The sequence below is a fragment of the Capsicum annuum genome, chromosome 2 (genome assembly GCF_002878395.1).
Source record: "Capsicum annuum cultivar UCD-10X-F1 chromosome 2, UCD10Xv1.1, whole genome shotgun sequence".
In the NCBI taxonomy this organism is placed as follows: domain Eukaryota; kingdom Viridiplantae; phylum Streptophyta; class Magnoliopsida; order Solanales; family Solanaceae; genus Capsicum; species Capsicum annuum.
In genome coordinates, this window is record NC_061112.1 from 107,375,874 (window position 1) to 107,393,625 (window position 17,752).

A 17,752-nucleotide genomic window follows, 5' to 3' on the forward strand; every position below is an offset into this window, starting at 1 on the left:
GTAAATGGGTGAACAATAACAAGAGTTGTATTATACCAAAAAGCTCAAGTTAGTATTGTTTAGGTGTAAATGGGTGAACAATAACAAGGGGCTTATTGAGAAAGATGATTAGGATTTTACTCTTATGAATTTTAATCATCTACTCTATCCAAGGAATCAGTTGTCAGATGAACCTTTTATCCTCGCTTCTCAATCTCAACAAGTGTTTTATGTTGATAATTCTATGAAAAATGAGTGGAAAATTGTTGTTAAACTTAAGCCAAGAGATTTTTATGATTTAGGTGAAAATACATCGGTAGTTTAGAATAAGGAAGGGCATTTGGAGTTGTGGCCTGATCAACAACTAGATGATACTACATTTCAAAGTAAAGAGGACATTGGATAGGTTAGTAAAGGAGTACCAGGAATAGAAATTGACCCACAAACTCTGAAATGTAATGAAGCATATGATGAAGATGACTACGTGGCTTAGTTCTTACTATTATAGTTTGATTACTATTTCAGTACAAATAGTTATTGAACAATAGCGATTTTGATGTTTATTATTATATCATTAGTTGTTAAAATCTCATATATTTATGTGTCTTATTACTTGAATGATAGTTAGATATTATGAATATTTATGCATAGTAGATTTCTTTTTTTTTTTTAACTTTGGCAGGATTCATAGTTTTTGAGGAACTTTGTGGACATGGTAAGTAAAAGACAGAGAAATTCTAGTCATGGTGAGATTTTATCTGATTCTTCGATGCAACAAAAACAACAAGTAGGAAGTGCGTCAATGCCTCTACTACCTCAAAACTTGCCATGAAATGAAAGGAAACTCTAATCTAATAACTCATCGAAAACTAATTTACATGATATCAAAGCACTTCCAGGTATTAAATTTTCATGATATCTTTTCTTCCTTCTATAGTACAAAGTTGTTAGATAACTTAATTTTTATGAATAATAATTTTGCTTTTCTATGAATACACTGGGTATGTTATCGTCTTATATTTGATTACTTGTAAATTCTAGTGAGAGTGAAGATCAGCTTAAACATTGTAGGGGTCCTACTATGATGCGCTCAGGATGGGGGAAAGATGGTGGCAATTTAAATATTGAACTGAATGAATATGATCAGGTTATTAGGCCAAAGGACCTAGATTGAGTTCAAAACTTGGTGTGCTAGTGCGAAATGGCATCTTAGCGTCACTTAATTATATAGATCGGAGACTTGTTCCTAAAATGTACAAGAATAAAATGTGGGATCAAATTAAGGTACTTAGTATAACCAAAACCTATATATTAAGATATTGTTATTTTTATATATTTTTTGCATATAAATAAGTTGTGTGTTAAATATATATGTAGGAAAATACTGACGCAACTAATGATATGAGGCGCATTTTGATGATGTCACTTGGAACTAAATGGAAAGAAGCAAAGCATGAAGCAAAAACTAGTGGATATGATCCGTATGATACTAATATTGAGCGCTTAGCTCATTGTCCAGATAATGTTGAAGAAGATCAGTGGTGATCACTAGTTCATTATTGGAGCTCAAAGGATGCACAAATATATGCTAGACCTCTATCCACTTTGCATTGACATCATGAATTACTCCTCTCATACCATCCTTAATAGTTCATGAATTAATGTGGCATTATTTTAGAGATTTCATTGTTGTGTGGTTGGGGTTCTTTATTAGTATAATAAATGAACTCCATTGTCCTAACTAGGGGTACTAAAAGTGGGATATTATTTTAACCTTGTTATATGTAATTTATTATTTTTGTCTGGCCAATTATTTCAAATGAAGAAAGGAAAAGCATGTTCCCAGTAGATTGAATTTTGTCGGATAGATGACCATACAAGACTATCTATTGGGTTTGAGTTACGAGGGAGGTGTACTGTCTTAATGGGTTCTTTAGTGTGTGTAGGGAGCTTATAAGGCATGCAATTAAAGGATCAAGTATTGCTAGTTCTAGGGAGCATAATTTGATTGTAGGTAACTAGTTTTAAATTGCATATAAAAGCGAGTTGTAGTAGGTTGATTAGTCATTTCCTGATCATATATCCAAATTCTGTCATTTTGATCTTGAAAAATATTGTTATTTTGATCTTTGGTGTATTGGTCTTTCATTACCATGTATAAGATTTGCAAAATGGTCAGTTTGGAGTGCAATTAGCATGAGGATATGGTGCTGCATCTATTTTGGCTATACTGCAGACTCTTTTTTTTTGGAGCAAAGAAGAGTACTTGTAGAACTAGTATAATACAAAGTAGTAGGATTGAGATTATGTACATTAACCCTTCTAATGGACATATCTCAATTCCTATCAGTGCACAAAAGATCCCATAAAGATGCTGGAGCATCCCCAGAAAAAAAAGCCTATAGAGGTACTTGCATCATTAGCACAAGACATTGTCGCTAAACCATCAACTAACCTATTTTGTTCTCTTTAGACATGGTTCACCGTTGTCCTGTTTAGTCGCCGGAGAATGAACCTGCAATCATTTAGTAATGAAGAGTGAATGTACTATTTATAGTATCGGCCATCTTTTTCTCTATGTCATGTTTACTCTTCAAAGAAAAAGATAATTTTTTCTCTGCTGCTTCACTGCCAGCCAATGCAGCTACTAGCTGTCCTTCTAGAATTCCGTTCTTTCTACAGAAAAACAGTGGTAGATGAGTGAGCATGGGTAATACGTAAGAATCTTTCCTTGGGCTGGGAAGGACAATAACTGAAATTGATCGCTAATACCATGTAGGCTGAGGAGCAAAAGGAGAAATCTGGTCTAGTAAGGACTCACGTCTGATAAGCTAGTTGGCGACGACTACAAACTATTAGGTTAGGTGGTGAGTATTTTTTCTTAAGATCCCTTTTTCTTTATTGAGACCCTAGGAAATATAATAATTGTATAAAATTAGTTATCCTTATCAAGAACTGTTGACTTTAATTATAACCTTTTTAATTTTCCACTCGGTGTGTAGTATCCGTATTGGGGTGCCAATTAATTCAGACTTGCATTGGATAAGAGGTTATCGAGGAAATCACTCCCTACCGAGACATTTTTTCTATCCAGAACTCGAACTCGATATCATCACTTGAGATTGAACAAATTCTATCCTACCATAACTTAGATTGGATACATGTATCCTCTCAAAACCAGAGTCTAAAACACCTACTACTATATTTTAGGTGCGCACAATGTCCCACTTCCAAAGAAAAGATCCTATAGCTTGAGTTAGTGGGTAATTTTGTGAATAGTTACTAACTGCTTCCCAGATTAGCTTTACTTGTTCATGTTTGATTCAACACACCCTTAAGATGTTAATTGTGAATAGTATTTAGTAGTAAGGATAAAATAAAGATAACACGATAAATTATCTCTTGATTTTCCAACAAGTAAAGTTGGACAACTATTTTTAGTATAATGAACAAGAAAAGATGGACCGACGGAGTATTACACCTTAAATTTTTATATCCACTCACTCTATGTGAACTATATACAAACACTACATCCCTAATATGTGCTTCTTAATACATGTAAAAACAAGACTCTTTCATGGTGGAGCAAGTTGTTCAAGCTCATCATATGTGATAGATTAGTGGTTAGTCATTTTTCTATTAGTGTAATCAAGTAGACAAAAATTGAAACCCACCCACAAATACAACTGCAATCCTTTTGCTATGGCCACTAAAAATTGAGATTTAAATTACATTAGTATTATTCCTAACAGAAATTTAAAAGAAGCATTCTGTGAGGCAGATTTTTATAACTAGATGTTAAGTTAATAACCATAATATGTTCCATCAGAATAACTGAAAGAGAGAATGCATATTGGGCAGTCTCACCAGTTTTGGGACCAAAGAAAGTGGCAGGTAATGGGATGAAACTGTGGGGTTTTTTAGATTTTCACTATTATATGATGATCTCATAACCCCCCACCCCCCTTTTTTTTTCTTGTTGGGATTTAAATTATATATTCTGACAACATAAAAGAAAAAGGGTTATACTATCATAACATTTTCTATTTTCAAGGTTCGTAATACCTCTTGCTGTGTAAGGTCGTTGCATATAGTTGTCTTTTAATAGATCTGACCGTTGTAAATTTTATGTTGTCAATGTATATAAGTTAAATTATTCTTGTTCAAGGGACACCCTCCATTTATCTTCAACCAGAAAAACCATTCTGCAAATGGAATAGGTCGGTTTTAATATGATTAAATTAACGTTGACCCTACAAAAGAACCGTTCTTCCACTAAGAATCACTTGGTATAAAAGGGAATTTCTCTTTGAGAACTTGCATATAGTAACATACTCATATCATCAACAGCAAACTGAACTACTTGCACAGTTTCAACTTGTTTACAAGTGCTTTTTTTAGGTGGTGGCGATATAAACTACTTCATTTTTGTTGTTTTTTTTACTTCCCAGAACGTGGGTGCCTTGCCTTGTATCTTTTACCTTCTAAAAAAACTACTGATAATGACAAAAAAATCTACTCATGAACTTTGAACATGACTCTTTGAATTACTCAACAAAAAAAGCATGATCAATTCAGCCTAGTGAAATTAACACTATTCTTGAAAAGCATTAGCCAGGGGTCTAGTAAAACAAGTAGCCAAATTGTGTTATTTCACTTTCCTTTTTGATTCTATAAATACTTTGTTTCAGTTAACAAGCTATAGTAGCTAACTTCTTGTCTTTTTCTATTTTCTTTCTTTCTTGTGCTTGTTCAGTTCTTTGTAGATTGTATGATTACCCCAAGGTGTCGCGTTTTCATGTATTGTCACAAATATCAATGCCACCTTCCCATTAGTGAAGAAATTTTTGCTTCATACTGCTGAGAAGTCCCTGATGAAGCTGGCAATCCAGTTTTAAAAGGATAACCTTTCTATAGTGGTGTACCGGGAAGAGGTAGAAGTCACAACTTAAGTAGGTGGCACAAAATATTATGAAGTTTGATGCCTAGAACCTAGAGAACACAAATATTCTAACAACTTGAGCAATTTGTGGACTACAAATCACAGTACTCACCTCCTTCCCATCACGGCATTCATCTCTATTTGATAAGAATATAAAATTCTTTTATAAGGATTTGTTAGTCATAGCTAGAGACAGTAAGTAACTAAATTCAATGTTTTCCCGAAACTATATAGACAAATCAAGTTGTCTAAGGGCTAGAGTTCTTCACGTTATTAAAGAGTAAAATTTTTTCCATGGACTAATTATGTACTTCTGATAGTACCTAGCAAATACAAAGTTCCAATTAGTTAAGTTTTCTACAAATGATAGTATTCTCCCCTCTGTTCTATTCAGATCTCTCCTTCTAAATTACACTATAGATAAAAGAAAGAAAAGAAAAAGAAGAGCATCCGAGGATGTAGCCTTGTAGTTAGTGAAGAGGATTGAGGAAAATGAGATCTCGGTAGGCATAAATATTAGTTGATTTCTTCTCATGACCTTGGTAGATAGAATTACACACTACATGTGTTGCTGAAGGTAGTAAGCATCCCGTCGAATTAAGTTGAGAAAATAGAAGAAACTAGTCTTCACTGTAAATGGCCTATTTTAAGTAGATACAGAGAACATAGTTATGGTTGTGGGGCAAATTAGTAGTGAAAGGTATGCCAAGTGATAGCAAAAATCAATGTGTTGTATTACATAACCCATAAGAACATGAAATACTAGGAAACTCATATTTTCAGGAGGCAAAACTTTGGAGTTTGCTGCTAGCTTTTTGCAGAACTAAGAGGAGTAACCATTTGAAGCTGCCAACAACTTTAATACGCAAAGGCTTATGAAAGAGCCAAACCTATGACAAACTTATTGCCCTCTATAATCTGCCATCCAGAAAGCGAGAATTATTTTCGTACTGTACATAAAAATTCCTTAGCATATACATAAATATTCTACAAGAATTTACTCGCCTCAAACTAAGAAAGATGGAGAAGAGATCATCATCTTTCCTTCGCCTGTGCCAGCTTTCTCCGCAAAAATATTAAGATGTGCAAAAACAAGGAATTCTTCTTTTTCTTTGCGACCTTTACAGCTGGAGATGAATCAGTTTCACTATTTCTTGTTTGTACATTTTCTTGTTTGTACATTTTCTTTTGGACTTGAGATTTGATGAGGTACTGCAACCTCTGGTGCATGTTCAGAAGCTTTTGATTCTTTATTCTCGTCAAAGTCATGAAATCTCTGACTTTGTCCTAGTCAACTCAGCTTCAAGACATGCAACAACAATTGCTGCCATTCCTTCTTTCTTTTGTAGAGAAGCTAGTTCTGATTTTTCCTTTTCCATTTCTTCCTTCAAGCAATTGCTTTTACTTTCAAGCATTCTACTTCAGTTGTTGATTTTTCAATGTTGAGCTTTACTTCTTGGAGTTTTATCTAAGCTGATGCCATCGCAACTTGTATCTCATGATGCTTTTGTTTCTCTAGCTATAATAGCTCGCCTTTCAAGTTCTCATTATCATCAGCCTCCTGTTTCAACTTTTATTCCATGTAAGCTACTAAATCATTGTTGATAACTTGTAACAAAGATGAAGCAGTATCTAATTTTGCTTTATGATCCTTTGCAGACAGAATTTTTTGGTTTAGCCTCTCAAGATCCTCTTCTGCTTCCTTCAATTCCTTTTTCCAGTTTATAGTATCTTGCTCTCTTTCCATAGATGCTCCAACTCGGTGATCCTTAACCTCCAGATATGCAGCATGTGCAGCCTCTAAAAATTCCTTTGAAGTAATGAGCTCAACGGCCAAATTCTCCACTGTCTTCCCAACATCGTTAGATACAGATACAGTTTTTCAGCACTTTTCACAGCAACTTCTTTTTTGGAAGCTAATAAATCATAATCCTAAGTCATAATCCTTATGGATAACTTCGAATTCAGAATTTACAGATTGTAGCTTTGAAACTACAACTTCAAGTCTGGCTCTGGCAACCTCAAGCTGTGCTTTGGCTGCAATACTAGCGTTATCAGCAATCCCCCTCTCCATCTCTTCTACCCTAAGCTTGGCAAGTTCTGAATCATGTCTTACTTGTTTCTCTTCTGTTTGTGCTCTCTCTAGGTTGATTTTCAACTCTTCTATAGGTCTCTTTGTGCTATCTAGCTCTTTCAGAACTAACAGTTTTGCATCTTCCGCATCCTGACACTTTTTCTTATACTATGGGATCTACTCCTACACTTTTTCTAGTTCTTGGTCGATAACATTCTATCTCTGCACAAACAAACAAGAAAAAATTCAAACTTTTAAAGTAAATAAAATAACGTGAAATAGTCTATTTGGCCAAGCTTCTGAGAAGAGAAAATGCTTATTTTAGAAAGTATACCTCCACTGTCAGTTGTCTATGAGCTTTCCAGTCGACAATCTCTCCAAACTTTGAAATTGCCTGTTTCACATATTGGATTGGTGTTTTTGTGTCAATATTAGCTCTATTTACATCAAAGTTCTCAGGATGCTTAGATTGAGTAGTTGGAGATTTCACTTGGATTGTTATTTCTCCCTGCTTGCCATTCTGGCTATGCTGAAACCTTTTAACTAATCAAACTATATTATAAAGTGTATTGTTCTATTATGTATTATTGTGTTAAATTTTCTAGGAAAACAGCAAGAGAAACAAAGAAAGTCGAAAAAAGTTGACTGTACCACACATATTAGGAAGAAAAAGTCCTGCTCAAATTATAGATGAGGTATGACATAATCACACTCTTTGTTCTGTAATTTTTTTTATTAGTTGATACATTTCTTGAATATTTTATAGTATTCTCTTACTAATGAAACAAATGACAAAGAAGAATAGTGGTGTAAAGCCAACCCGTATTGATGTATTCAAAAATATTCGCAAAAGAGAGAATACACCACCAGAGAATGAGATGCTGGTGAAGTTATTGTAAATTCTGATTCTTTATAAGTATTTTGGTACTTTTATTCTATTGCAATTTTCTTTAACTTTTCGTTGCTTGACTTTTCTTTCAAAAAGAAACAAATGCATGATATCACTGAGGTGTATCCCGAGTTAAATGTCCTTGGAAGTGCTCCCAACGATGTGTACTCAAATGTAATGGGACCAGACACTCATGGGATTGTCCGAACTCTAGGAAAGGGAGCACCTCCAAGTTTAGTTTATGGTCCAGTATATAAACGATCTCAAGCTGAAAAAAGAGATTTTGATACACGGGTTAAGTTGGAAGTTTAAAAAGTTACCTCAGCTATGAAAATTGAGATGGTGAAAAAGTTAGTTGAAGCAAAAAAAGAAATGGAAGCGATGGATAAAAAGTTGTCTGAAGCAAAAGAGGATAAGGAAGCAGCGGAGAGAAAATTATCGGAAGCAAAAATGGACATGGAAGAAATTATAGCAGATAAAGTAAAGGTAGGTGTACAAGCATATCTAGAGTCTTTAGGTATCACTATTGATGCAAATACAAAATCAGGATAGGTAAATAATTGTGTTGTTCACAAAAATTACTTTTGTTAGTTGATAACTTAGTTATTTTTAATTAGAATAGTTTTTTTTGTGATAGATTTCTGATAACTCAATTGAAGATTGTCAACAACTTTTATCACCCATTTTATTTGTTCACACAAAAAAGTTAGAGAAAATAAAGTTTTGATTTTTATTTCAATTTGTTTAAATCCTAACATTCATGTGATTTTGGGATCAGTTGATTCCTTTTTCTTGTTTCTATTTGGGATTAATCGATCATCTGTTAATCACTACGTCATGTAAACTGTTGGTATTGAAGTTCAACCTTAGTAGTTCTATAACTTATAGCTGAACATTATAATTGAGTGACTAAGTTGCATTTTAACTAATTGTTTTTTGTGTATTTTAATATATAAATTTTTCATAGTGCTATGCTATATCAGAGTTATTCATCCATAATCTTGGTTAAGTATTTGTTGTTTAAGCAATCTTATAATTTTGTTTGATTTTCCTTATGGGTAAAATAGGAGTACTATGTATGCTATGGTTTGTTATGTTTTGAATTTTGTAAATATTTAAGTAATCAACTTAATTTTTCTTCTCAGGCTAAGATGATTAAGAAGACTGGAACTAGTGTAGTTGACACAAATAAACAAAAGTGGGTAAGTTAGAAAAATTACAAGACATCCCTTTTCTCTTTTCTTTTCTTTCAAAGAGAAAAAATTGTCATCTCTAGTTGATGCTTTTGCATCAATTTTTCAATATGCTTGTCTTAAAAAAATTCAATGTGCTTTTTTTGATATCTCAAGCTGTTCTAGTCATGGAGAAAATAATTTCATCATATAGTTATAGTTTTTTCTTTTATGTGAATTTCTTATGCAGAGCTTTGCAAGGAATTGAGGTCAATTACTAGCTATAAAATGCTCTCAACTTATGGATTGGTGATTTCATAAAGCTTTATTGCAGATTTTATTTGAGAATTTAATGAAATTGATTTGAATTAGGCATTAAAGTTGGTTGCATGTTGAAACTGTTATATTTATATTTCATTTTTACTTAGATCATTTGATTTGATACCATTTAACTTTTACAGAACAATTATTAGTTTGCAATTTTGTTTTTTGGTTATAATGAACACATTTACTTTACATATATTTCATGTTTATTATAAGAGGTGGTTATCTATGATGTATAGATTAAATAAACTATAAATATTTGTGTCATTTATAAATAATTTGTATCCATTTTTAAAATAATTGATAGTGACATTAATCTAAATGCAAATAATATTGAAGACAATTATGGAATGTTCTAAATGAATGTTACTAAATTTTACGACATTAATATTTTATTTATTGACCTCAACTAAAACGACATTAATTTAAATACAACATTTTACAAAGGTCACAAGTAAGTGTCACAAAGAAAAATCTATCGAACATTTAATCTAAATGTTAGAAATTAAGTGACATTTCATATAAATGTCATAAATTTCTTATCAACATTTATCTTAATGTCGAAAATAAAATGTCATATATCTCATACTGCCTTTTATCTAAATGTCAGAGAAAATGTCGTAAATTTCTTACCAATATTTACTTATATGTTGCAAATAAATGTCGTAAATCTATTCCGACATTTACATAAATGTCTCGAAGTTAATGTCACAAATATTTTTCGACATTTACCTAAATATTGGAAATATTCTCGACACTAAAATTTGCGACATTTGTTTCAAATGTAAATTAAATGTCGGTAGATAAATTTGTGACATTTAAACTCCTTAGCACGACATTTATATTATGTCGCAGTATCCCTACTTTCTTGTAGTGGTTGCAGGCAACACGTCGCGTCAGGGCATCGACGAGTCACACCACCATCGCGTCGAGCCTCAGTACTTTCCTGCACAAATATTGACCAATGCGATGGGGAACGCGGTGCGCCAAGATCGCGTTGGTCCACTATTTTGTAACATCAAACGAGGTCTAAACGCGTTCTGAAAAATTCAAAACTCGTTCGGGAACACCTATTGACCTCCCGGATCATTAACTAGCTAACATAACGACTATTGAGGGTCGGAAAGTCGAAAATAAAATCCTCAAAGATTGAAAGTCCAAAAAATTGAGACTAAGTCTCTTTTTGACACTTAGAATAATTTTAAGTTTTCAACTCTATAAGCATGCTACTAGGAGATCACACATATATTACAAAGAAATTTTCTAATTCGGGTCTATATGTGTAGGAATGACGGTCTAGATTCTAGTCCGATAGTACGGGCCGTTACAAGTGGTTTTGACATGTGTGCTCTCTGTGAGAAAAATTTATTGCTAGAGAATTGTAGTCATTCACCCTACCAAGATGATAATGTATATATGTGCACCTTTTCTGTGATATGAAAATATCATATCCATATAGGAAGATGGAAGGTGGTTGGCATCTTCTCCTGCATCTAGAAAAACAATTAACAAATAGAGCAATATAACAAAGCCAAAATCTACAGCTGAGGTATTGGATTAGGACTGTTTGGTTCCAGGATTTCGTGTGTATTGATTTGATGATAACCTTTTTGGTTCACATGTAATGTTTCTCCCTATAACCTCCTTTGAGGGCCATATGTTGGCATGTTTCCATGAGAAAGGAAGGCCACAAGAAAAGAAGTCATCATTCAGAAAAAAAATGTGTTGCATGTGAAAAACTTTGTCGATGAGTTAATGTCTTTTGGAGGTGACTTTATTTCTGTAAAATAAGGTACCATTCTCTTCTGTAGGAATTAATTCAGTAAAATATTGATGCCAGCATTTAACTTGCACCTCCAAAGTGGAACTGGACTTAGCAATTTCAGGTCAAGGACCAAATTGAAAGTTTCTTTTATTTCCCTTCACTCAATTTTCAGAGGGCATCAGGTGGTTTTGGGGGAATTACAATTAACAACAAGGATGAGATTTCAATCCCTTTTAATTTTCCAGATGGTCATATTACTATTATGATTGATAATTGGTACACCAGAAATCACACGATTAGTCTCTACGCGATGATACGACGAGTTTATGGTTTAAAGTTAAATTTGTGTAGCTTACTGTGTAATGCATACCTTTGGTTGTTGTTAGATGTAGTCTTTGAGGAGCACCCTTCTTGCTGGAAAAGATCTGGGCAAACCAGATAGTGTTTTAATTAATGGGAAAGGTAGCTGTTTCTTTCCTTTCTGTAGAGCGATCTACTTGTCCTATAGGAAGAATGGCGAGCGCTGAAGACAACCCTTTTCTGGATATAGAAAATAATGTTGGTATAACACTCACAGATAGAGTTATTTGCATCTAGCATTTTCGAAGAAGCAAAGTTTCACAAGATGATTATGTACAATATATTCATATAAATAATAAAATTCAGTACATTTTGAAGTTGAGATCTTTGATCGTTACATTCTCGAGGTACAATATACCTGACTATTATAAACTTTTTAGCATTTCAATCTTCAATCTAACTCTAAAATGGAGTTCGATTGTTACACTTGCTCATTTGTATTGGTGTTTAACAGAGAATTGCTGAGGCTGCTAGAGTTGTCATTTCATTCGACTCGAAACCTATTCCTGTGAGCTTTCTGTTACATATCTTCTTAGTGTTAGTTCAAATGTCGGGTTGATCTGCTCATTGATTGTTAAAAAGTACTTTCCACATGCTGATTATTCTCGAGTGAGGCTTTGCATTTACGTCATGTTTTTTCCTGGTTACTGTCAGGGCGATTGGAATGGTGCTGGTGCTTGTGCTCACTTAAACTACAGGTATTGAATGGTCTTTTTATTCTTCTATAGAATATTAGCCCATCTGGATAAAATGATTAGAGATAGCTAATAAGTATCAAGTGTTGAAACTGATTTTATGATTAAGTAATTATTTCGTTTCGACAGAAGTTCTTATATCTTTCATTGTTGGTTCTTTTAAAGAAAGCTGGGGCAGCAAAAAAGGGGGTTAAAATGACTCTCAAAGGATTGAATAACTTTCAATAGCATTCAATAGTATTCAATGATTTTATTGAACATCAAGGTGCTTTAATAGTCACCTTACAATAGAAAAATCAGCAACATTTAAAATTTAAACTAACTAAAATGTCTCAACAAATCAAACAACCTAACTTAAATTCAAAATTCAAAATTCAAATTCGGGTTGATCTGCTCATTGATAGTTAAAAAGTACTTGCCACATGCTGATTATTCTCGAGTGAAGCTTTGCATTTACGTCATGTTTTTTCCTGTCAGGGCGATTGTAATGGTGCTGGTGCTGGTGCTCACTTAAACTACAGGTATTAAATGGTCTTTTTATTTTTCTATAGAATATTAGCACATCTGGATAAAATGATTAGAGATAGCTAATAAGTATCAAGTGTTGAAACTGATTTTATGATTAAGTAATTATTTCGTTTTGACAGAAGTTCTTGTATCTTTCATTGTTGGTTCTTTTAAAGAAAGCCGGTGCAGCGAAAAAGGGGGTTAAAATGACTCTCAAAGGATTGAATAACTTTCAATAGCATTCAATAGTATTCAATGATTTTATTGAACATCAAGGTGCTTTAATAGTCACCTTACAATAGAAAAATCAGCAACATTTAAAATTTAAACTAACTAAAATATCTCAACAAATCAAACAACCAAACTTAAATTCAAAATTCAAATTCATCCTAAATTAACCAGTGGGACACGCCGCTTGACCATCACTTCACATGATCTGCCAAACATCTTGTACCACCGTTTATCACCCAACGGGACACGCCGCCTGACCACCACTTGCTAGGAAGACTTTGACACAAGGCACCAACTACAGATATCCAGTTTTGTCATTACATCGGGAACTTCTCACCAACCACAGTCACCACTCCGACACACTCAAACCTAGTCTCTGATACCACTTGTAGAGCCCACGTGTAACTCCATCTAATCTCCGCACTAGTATGATACTTTCCGCTTTGGGCCAAGCCCTCATGGATTTGTTTTTGGGCACCTCCCAAAAGGCCTAATACTAGTGGAGTTGGGTGACACTTTAAATATTAGACATGTTCCCTCTATTTTTCTGATGTGGGATTGTGTTTGCTTCTCAACAAGCTAGAGGCTATGAAATCATGAAAAAAGCTATTGAGAAGCAAGGAAGGATTATAAATAGCAAGCTATTGAGAAGCAGATGGAGGCTATGAAATCATCAAATATTGTGTCTAAAGAGAAATAAATAACAAGGAAGTAAATTCATAACTCATATAAATGATACTCCTGTAACAATTACCAATTATCAGGTAACATAACCATTATACTTTGGGAATTTCTCTTTTGAGTCGGGGTCTATTGGAAACAATTGTTCTACCTTGCTCGACAGAATGCCGATTTTTGGAGAAATTTATTGAGAAGAAAGGATAAATAAGGACACATGCTATTTCCTTTATCTAATGTTAACTAAAGATAAAAATGATGGTAGCCTTGTTCGAGTATTACTCTTTATCTGGTTTGACAATAGTCGAAGCAAATGCTCGAGCGCCTTGAATCACATGAATAATTGATACTCTTAAGGATATAATATACATGGTCTTTGTAGGGTGTGATTGAAGATTGTGATGCTTCAAAATAGTATTATGGGAAGAAGAACAGATGGTCTTGATGGATATCGGAACTGGAGAATTGACATGGATAACATGTCCTATGAGGCAAGTCATTACCTTGTCAATCTAACCATCCTTGTTTCTAAGTCATTCTCATAATTAATGCCAACCCTTTAAACATTCAGGAATTCCTGGAACTTGGTGACATAATTGGATATGTCTACATAGGATTGAGAGAAAATGAGATAGCACAGCGTGTTAGAAGAACCAAACCCTTCTTTTTGAGTAATTTCTCTCTTACACGCAAAGAATTGGAAAGGCAGTGCAACATCTGTCAGATTTTTTCCTAATAATTTGTAAAACATCATTTTTGCTATACTTGCAAATTTGAAAACTTTGTTTGGTTGTTCTAATAATTGTCACTTTGTTGTTTGTGCTTTTCTCAATACAAGAGGAATATGGACGAGTCATAATTTATGCATTAGTGGATTTGTTATGGTAAATGAAGCTTTCATTGTGCAGTGACAAGTTTCGTAAATATTTTGAAAATTAAGAAATAGCATTGGCATTTTCCAGAGACTATTATGGAGCTACTATACTTTGTGTTTGAGATGGGGTAGTGCCGACTTTATTTTAGTTTATTCGCTGCCCATTCGTGTCCAAGAATGAGGCCAACCATTTTGTTAAAGCTGCTGAGTTCAAGTAAAAGATGTCCAAGTTGAGTGGATTTGAAATTTTGATGCTACGATTAGATGTCATGTCTGGGCATTGAATTTTTGTAGCTTATAACTTTTTGAGCCTGTAAGATTTAGCAGAAATATGAATACTGAATAATTCAATTTTAATTTTGCATGATCAAAATATTTTAATATTGGTCCCGTGCTGACACGGGCCATGTTCCTATAGTATATATATACAAGGTGACGTGACACCTCTCTATTACCTCTATTTATATTTATATTTTTAACATGCATGAACTTCGGGGGTGTTATAACGTCCCCCATACAAAAGAAACTAAACTATCGCGGTGTTTGATATCGTAGAAATACTTTTTGAGAAGTATTTTCCTGAAATATATTTTCTGATGTTTGATTGAAAAATACAAATAATTTTCTTTGAAAAGTATTAAAAGGATTAACTATAACATTAGTAAAAAACAAAAGGACAGCCCGGTACACTAAAGCTACCCCTATGCGCGGTGTGCAGAACTATAACATTAGTAAATATATTATTAGTTTTACTTGTAGCTTTAGTTTGACAGAATTAATCAATTTATATTTCCTATGACAAGAAAAAACTTAAGAAATTCAATTGAAGAAAAATTAAAAATAAAAAAATTGTTCATTTCAATTGATTTTTTTTGTTTGTATGTTTAAAGCTATTTAATTTGATATTTTTGGTAAAACAATAAATTAAACAAAATGGCAAACATTGCTAATCCCTTAATAGAAATAGATATATTTTTAGATGAAGAACAATTTTTTTAAATTTAACTTATAAGAATAACTACTCACAACTTACAGATGGACTATACATAATTAAATTTAAAACTTTTAATGTTCTACTTGCATTTGATCATTTGTTTATCTAGCACTAGCATTGATTTATAGCTTCATTTAAATTCGCGTTGATCATCATGATAATTTAATAGAAGAAGTTAATAAAATTAAATGCTATTTCCTTTGTTTAAATAAAAAGAGTTGATGATATAGTTACTAGTTTGATGTATAAATTCTATCAAAATCAACTATCTTTCATAAAAAAAAAACTATCAATATGAAGAAGGCAAGAAATTTTATTTCAAATGTCATTTTTTTTTTTTGGAATTTATCAGACTCAACTTTTTTTCATAAAAAGAAAAATAATAATTATCAATATGGAGAAGGTAAAAAATTTTCAAATCTATTTTTTTTAATCTAATAAGCCAAAGAGAGAAAAAGAAGAGGGAGCAAGAAAAACATTGCATTTGAGATTTATAGAATCTAAAACAAGTCAAAACTAAGTTTTTCTTAAGAAGTAAGTATCTAGAATTACCCCTCAGTCATAATCAATACATTTAATTTGTTATTATCTGTGCAAGCATTTTTACCATTTCATTAAAAATTTGATTCTATATATTTCGATGAATATTTCTTCAATTTCTCACCAATTCATTTCTCAAATTCTCTAAAAAATATAATTTGCAAAATATATAACAACCACCACCAAGTGAAATGGCTCACCAAAACATCTCAATGAAGTCTGCAGAAATTATATGTTATCGATGCAAGATTTGTCAAATGGTGTTCACCTCGAGCCAAGGTCTAGCTGGGCACACACACAAGCACCTATCACAAGGAACTCTGATGAAAGGTGAGCCCCATGAAAGGTTTTTGTGGCCATCCACTGACCTCCCTACCCTCTATCGTGAATTGGGTAGACGTAAATCGATCCCAACAGTTTTACCTGGACAGGGATGCTTTTATCATCCCCGTTCAAAAAACCCAGTGGTGCAAGTACCCCAGAGACTTCTCGACTATCCGCAAAAGTTTCTTGACCAGAACCAACAAGCCATGGTGCCTGTGCCTCATGTTGTTGGCCCTAAACCTACATCTATACCTATACCTGCACCTTCAATTTTTAATCCTCAGCTTATTCCAACATTTATTGATCATCTTAATCAACAAAATCCGAATGGAATTTCATCCAATCCAATTGTTGCATTGACTGCTAGGCCTCATGGATCAATTAACCCATCAATTGAGAGTACCAATATTAAAAATCAGGAGAAGGAGTTTGACTTAGAGCTTAGGCTTTAGGTCTTAATCAATTTTTTTTATCGGTTGTCTTATTTTGTTGCCGTTTTCTTCTGTCTTATGTTTATTGCAACATTCGTCTAATGTTTAAGTTTATGTTTTAAATCTATATTATGTCTTTACACCAAAAAATGCATTAAATCTCATTTCAATGAAAGCATATTAAATAAAAAATAAAAAATAAAAATATTAGTATTAGTGAAAATATTAGACAGTAATAATGAAAGAAGTAGATTTTCTATTTACTGTGAATTATACAGGTTGAGCTCAGTGTTATCACTAGAATACAAAATAAATTAAGTAATAGATTAGGATGATCCGTTAATTGTCCATAGAAAAAAATAAAACAATTGGTATTCCATGACCATAAATAGCCAACACTATCATCTCAATACACAAGAAAAATAGATAGAGAATGACTTAGAATGCACAAGAAATATAATTATGTCGACCATGAGAAAAGCGACAAAAAGGGAAAGAAAAAGAAGATAAACAAAATTTGAAACGAACTCTTTTAAAAGAAAATAATAATTTCATGGGATAGCTATCAAGAACCTAAGAAAGTCTCTAATGAGGCGTAACAAGCACACAACTTGCTATTAATTAATTTAATCTTTTGACAACTGCTAACATATGAAACACACACAAACACACACATACACACAAATTGTGTGTGTGTGTGTGTTTCATATATATATATATATATATATATATATATATATATATATATATATAATATTTTATTTTCCTTCAAATCCTAGACCCTTGCGTTCCAAGCAGGTTTGTCCCTTCCCTGTAAATCAAATTAGTGAAAGATAATCATGACAATACAATATACGATAAATGATGAACATATGATTCAGTACTCACACATAAATATTTATTACTTTGGGAGTATAATTAAAGTTTTACTTCTTTGAGCGTAAAATTTTAAGTTCTACTATAAATTAAAGCA

At 32.9% G+C, this 17,752-nt stretch overlaps 1 pseudogene; it reads left to right on the top strand.

Moving 5' to 3' along the window:
- Positions 1-223: 223 nt before the first annotated feature.
- On the top strand, positions 224-8,436 carry LOC124896234 (annotated as a pseudogene).
- Positions 8,437-17,752: the final 9,316 nt, after the last annotated feature.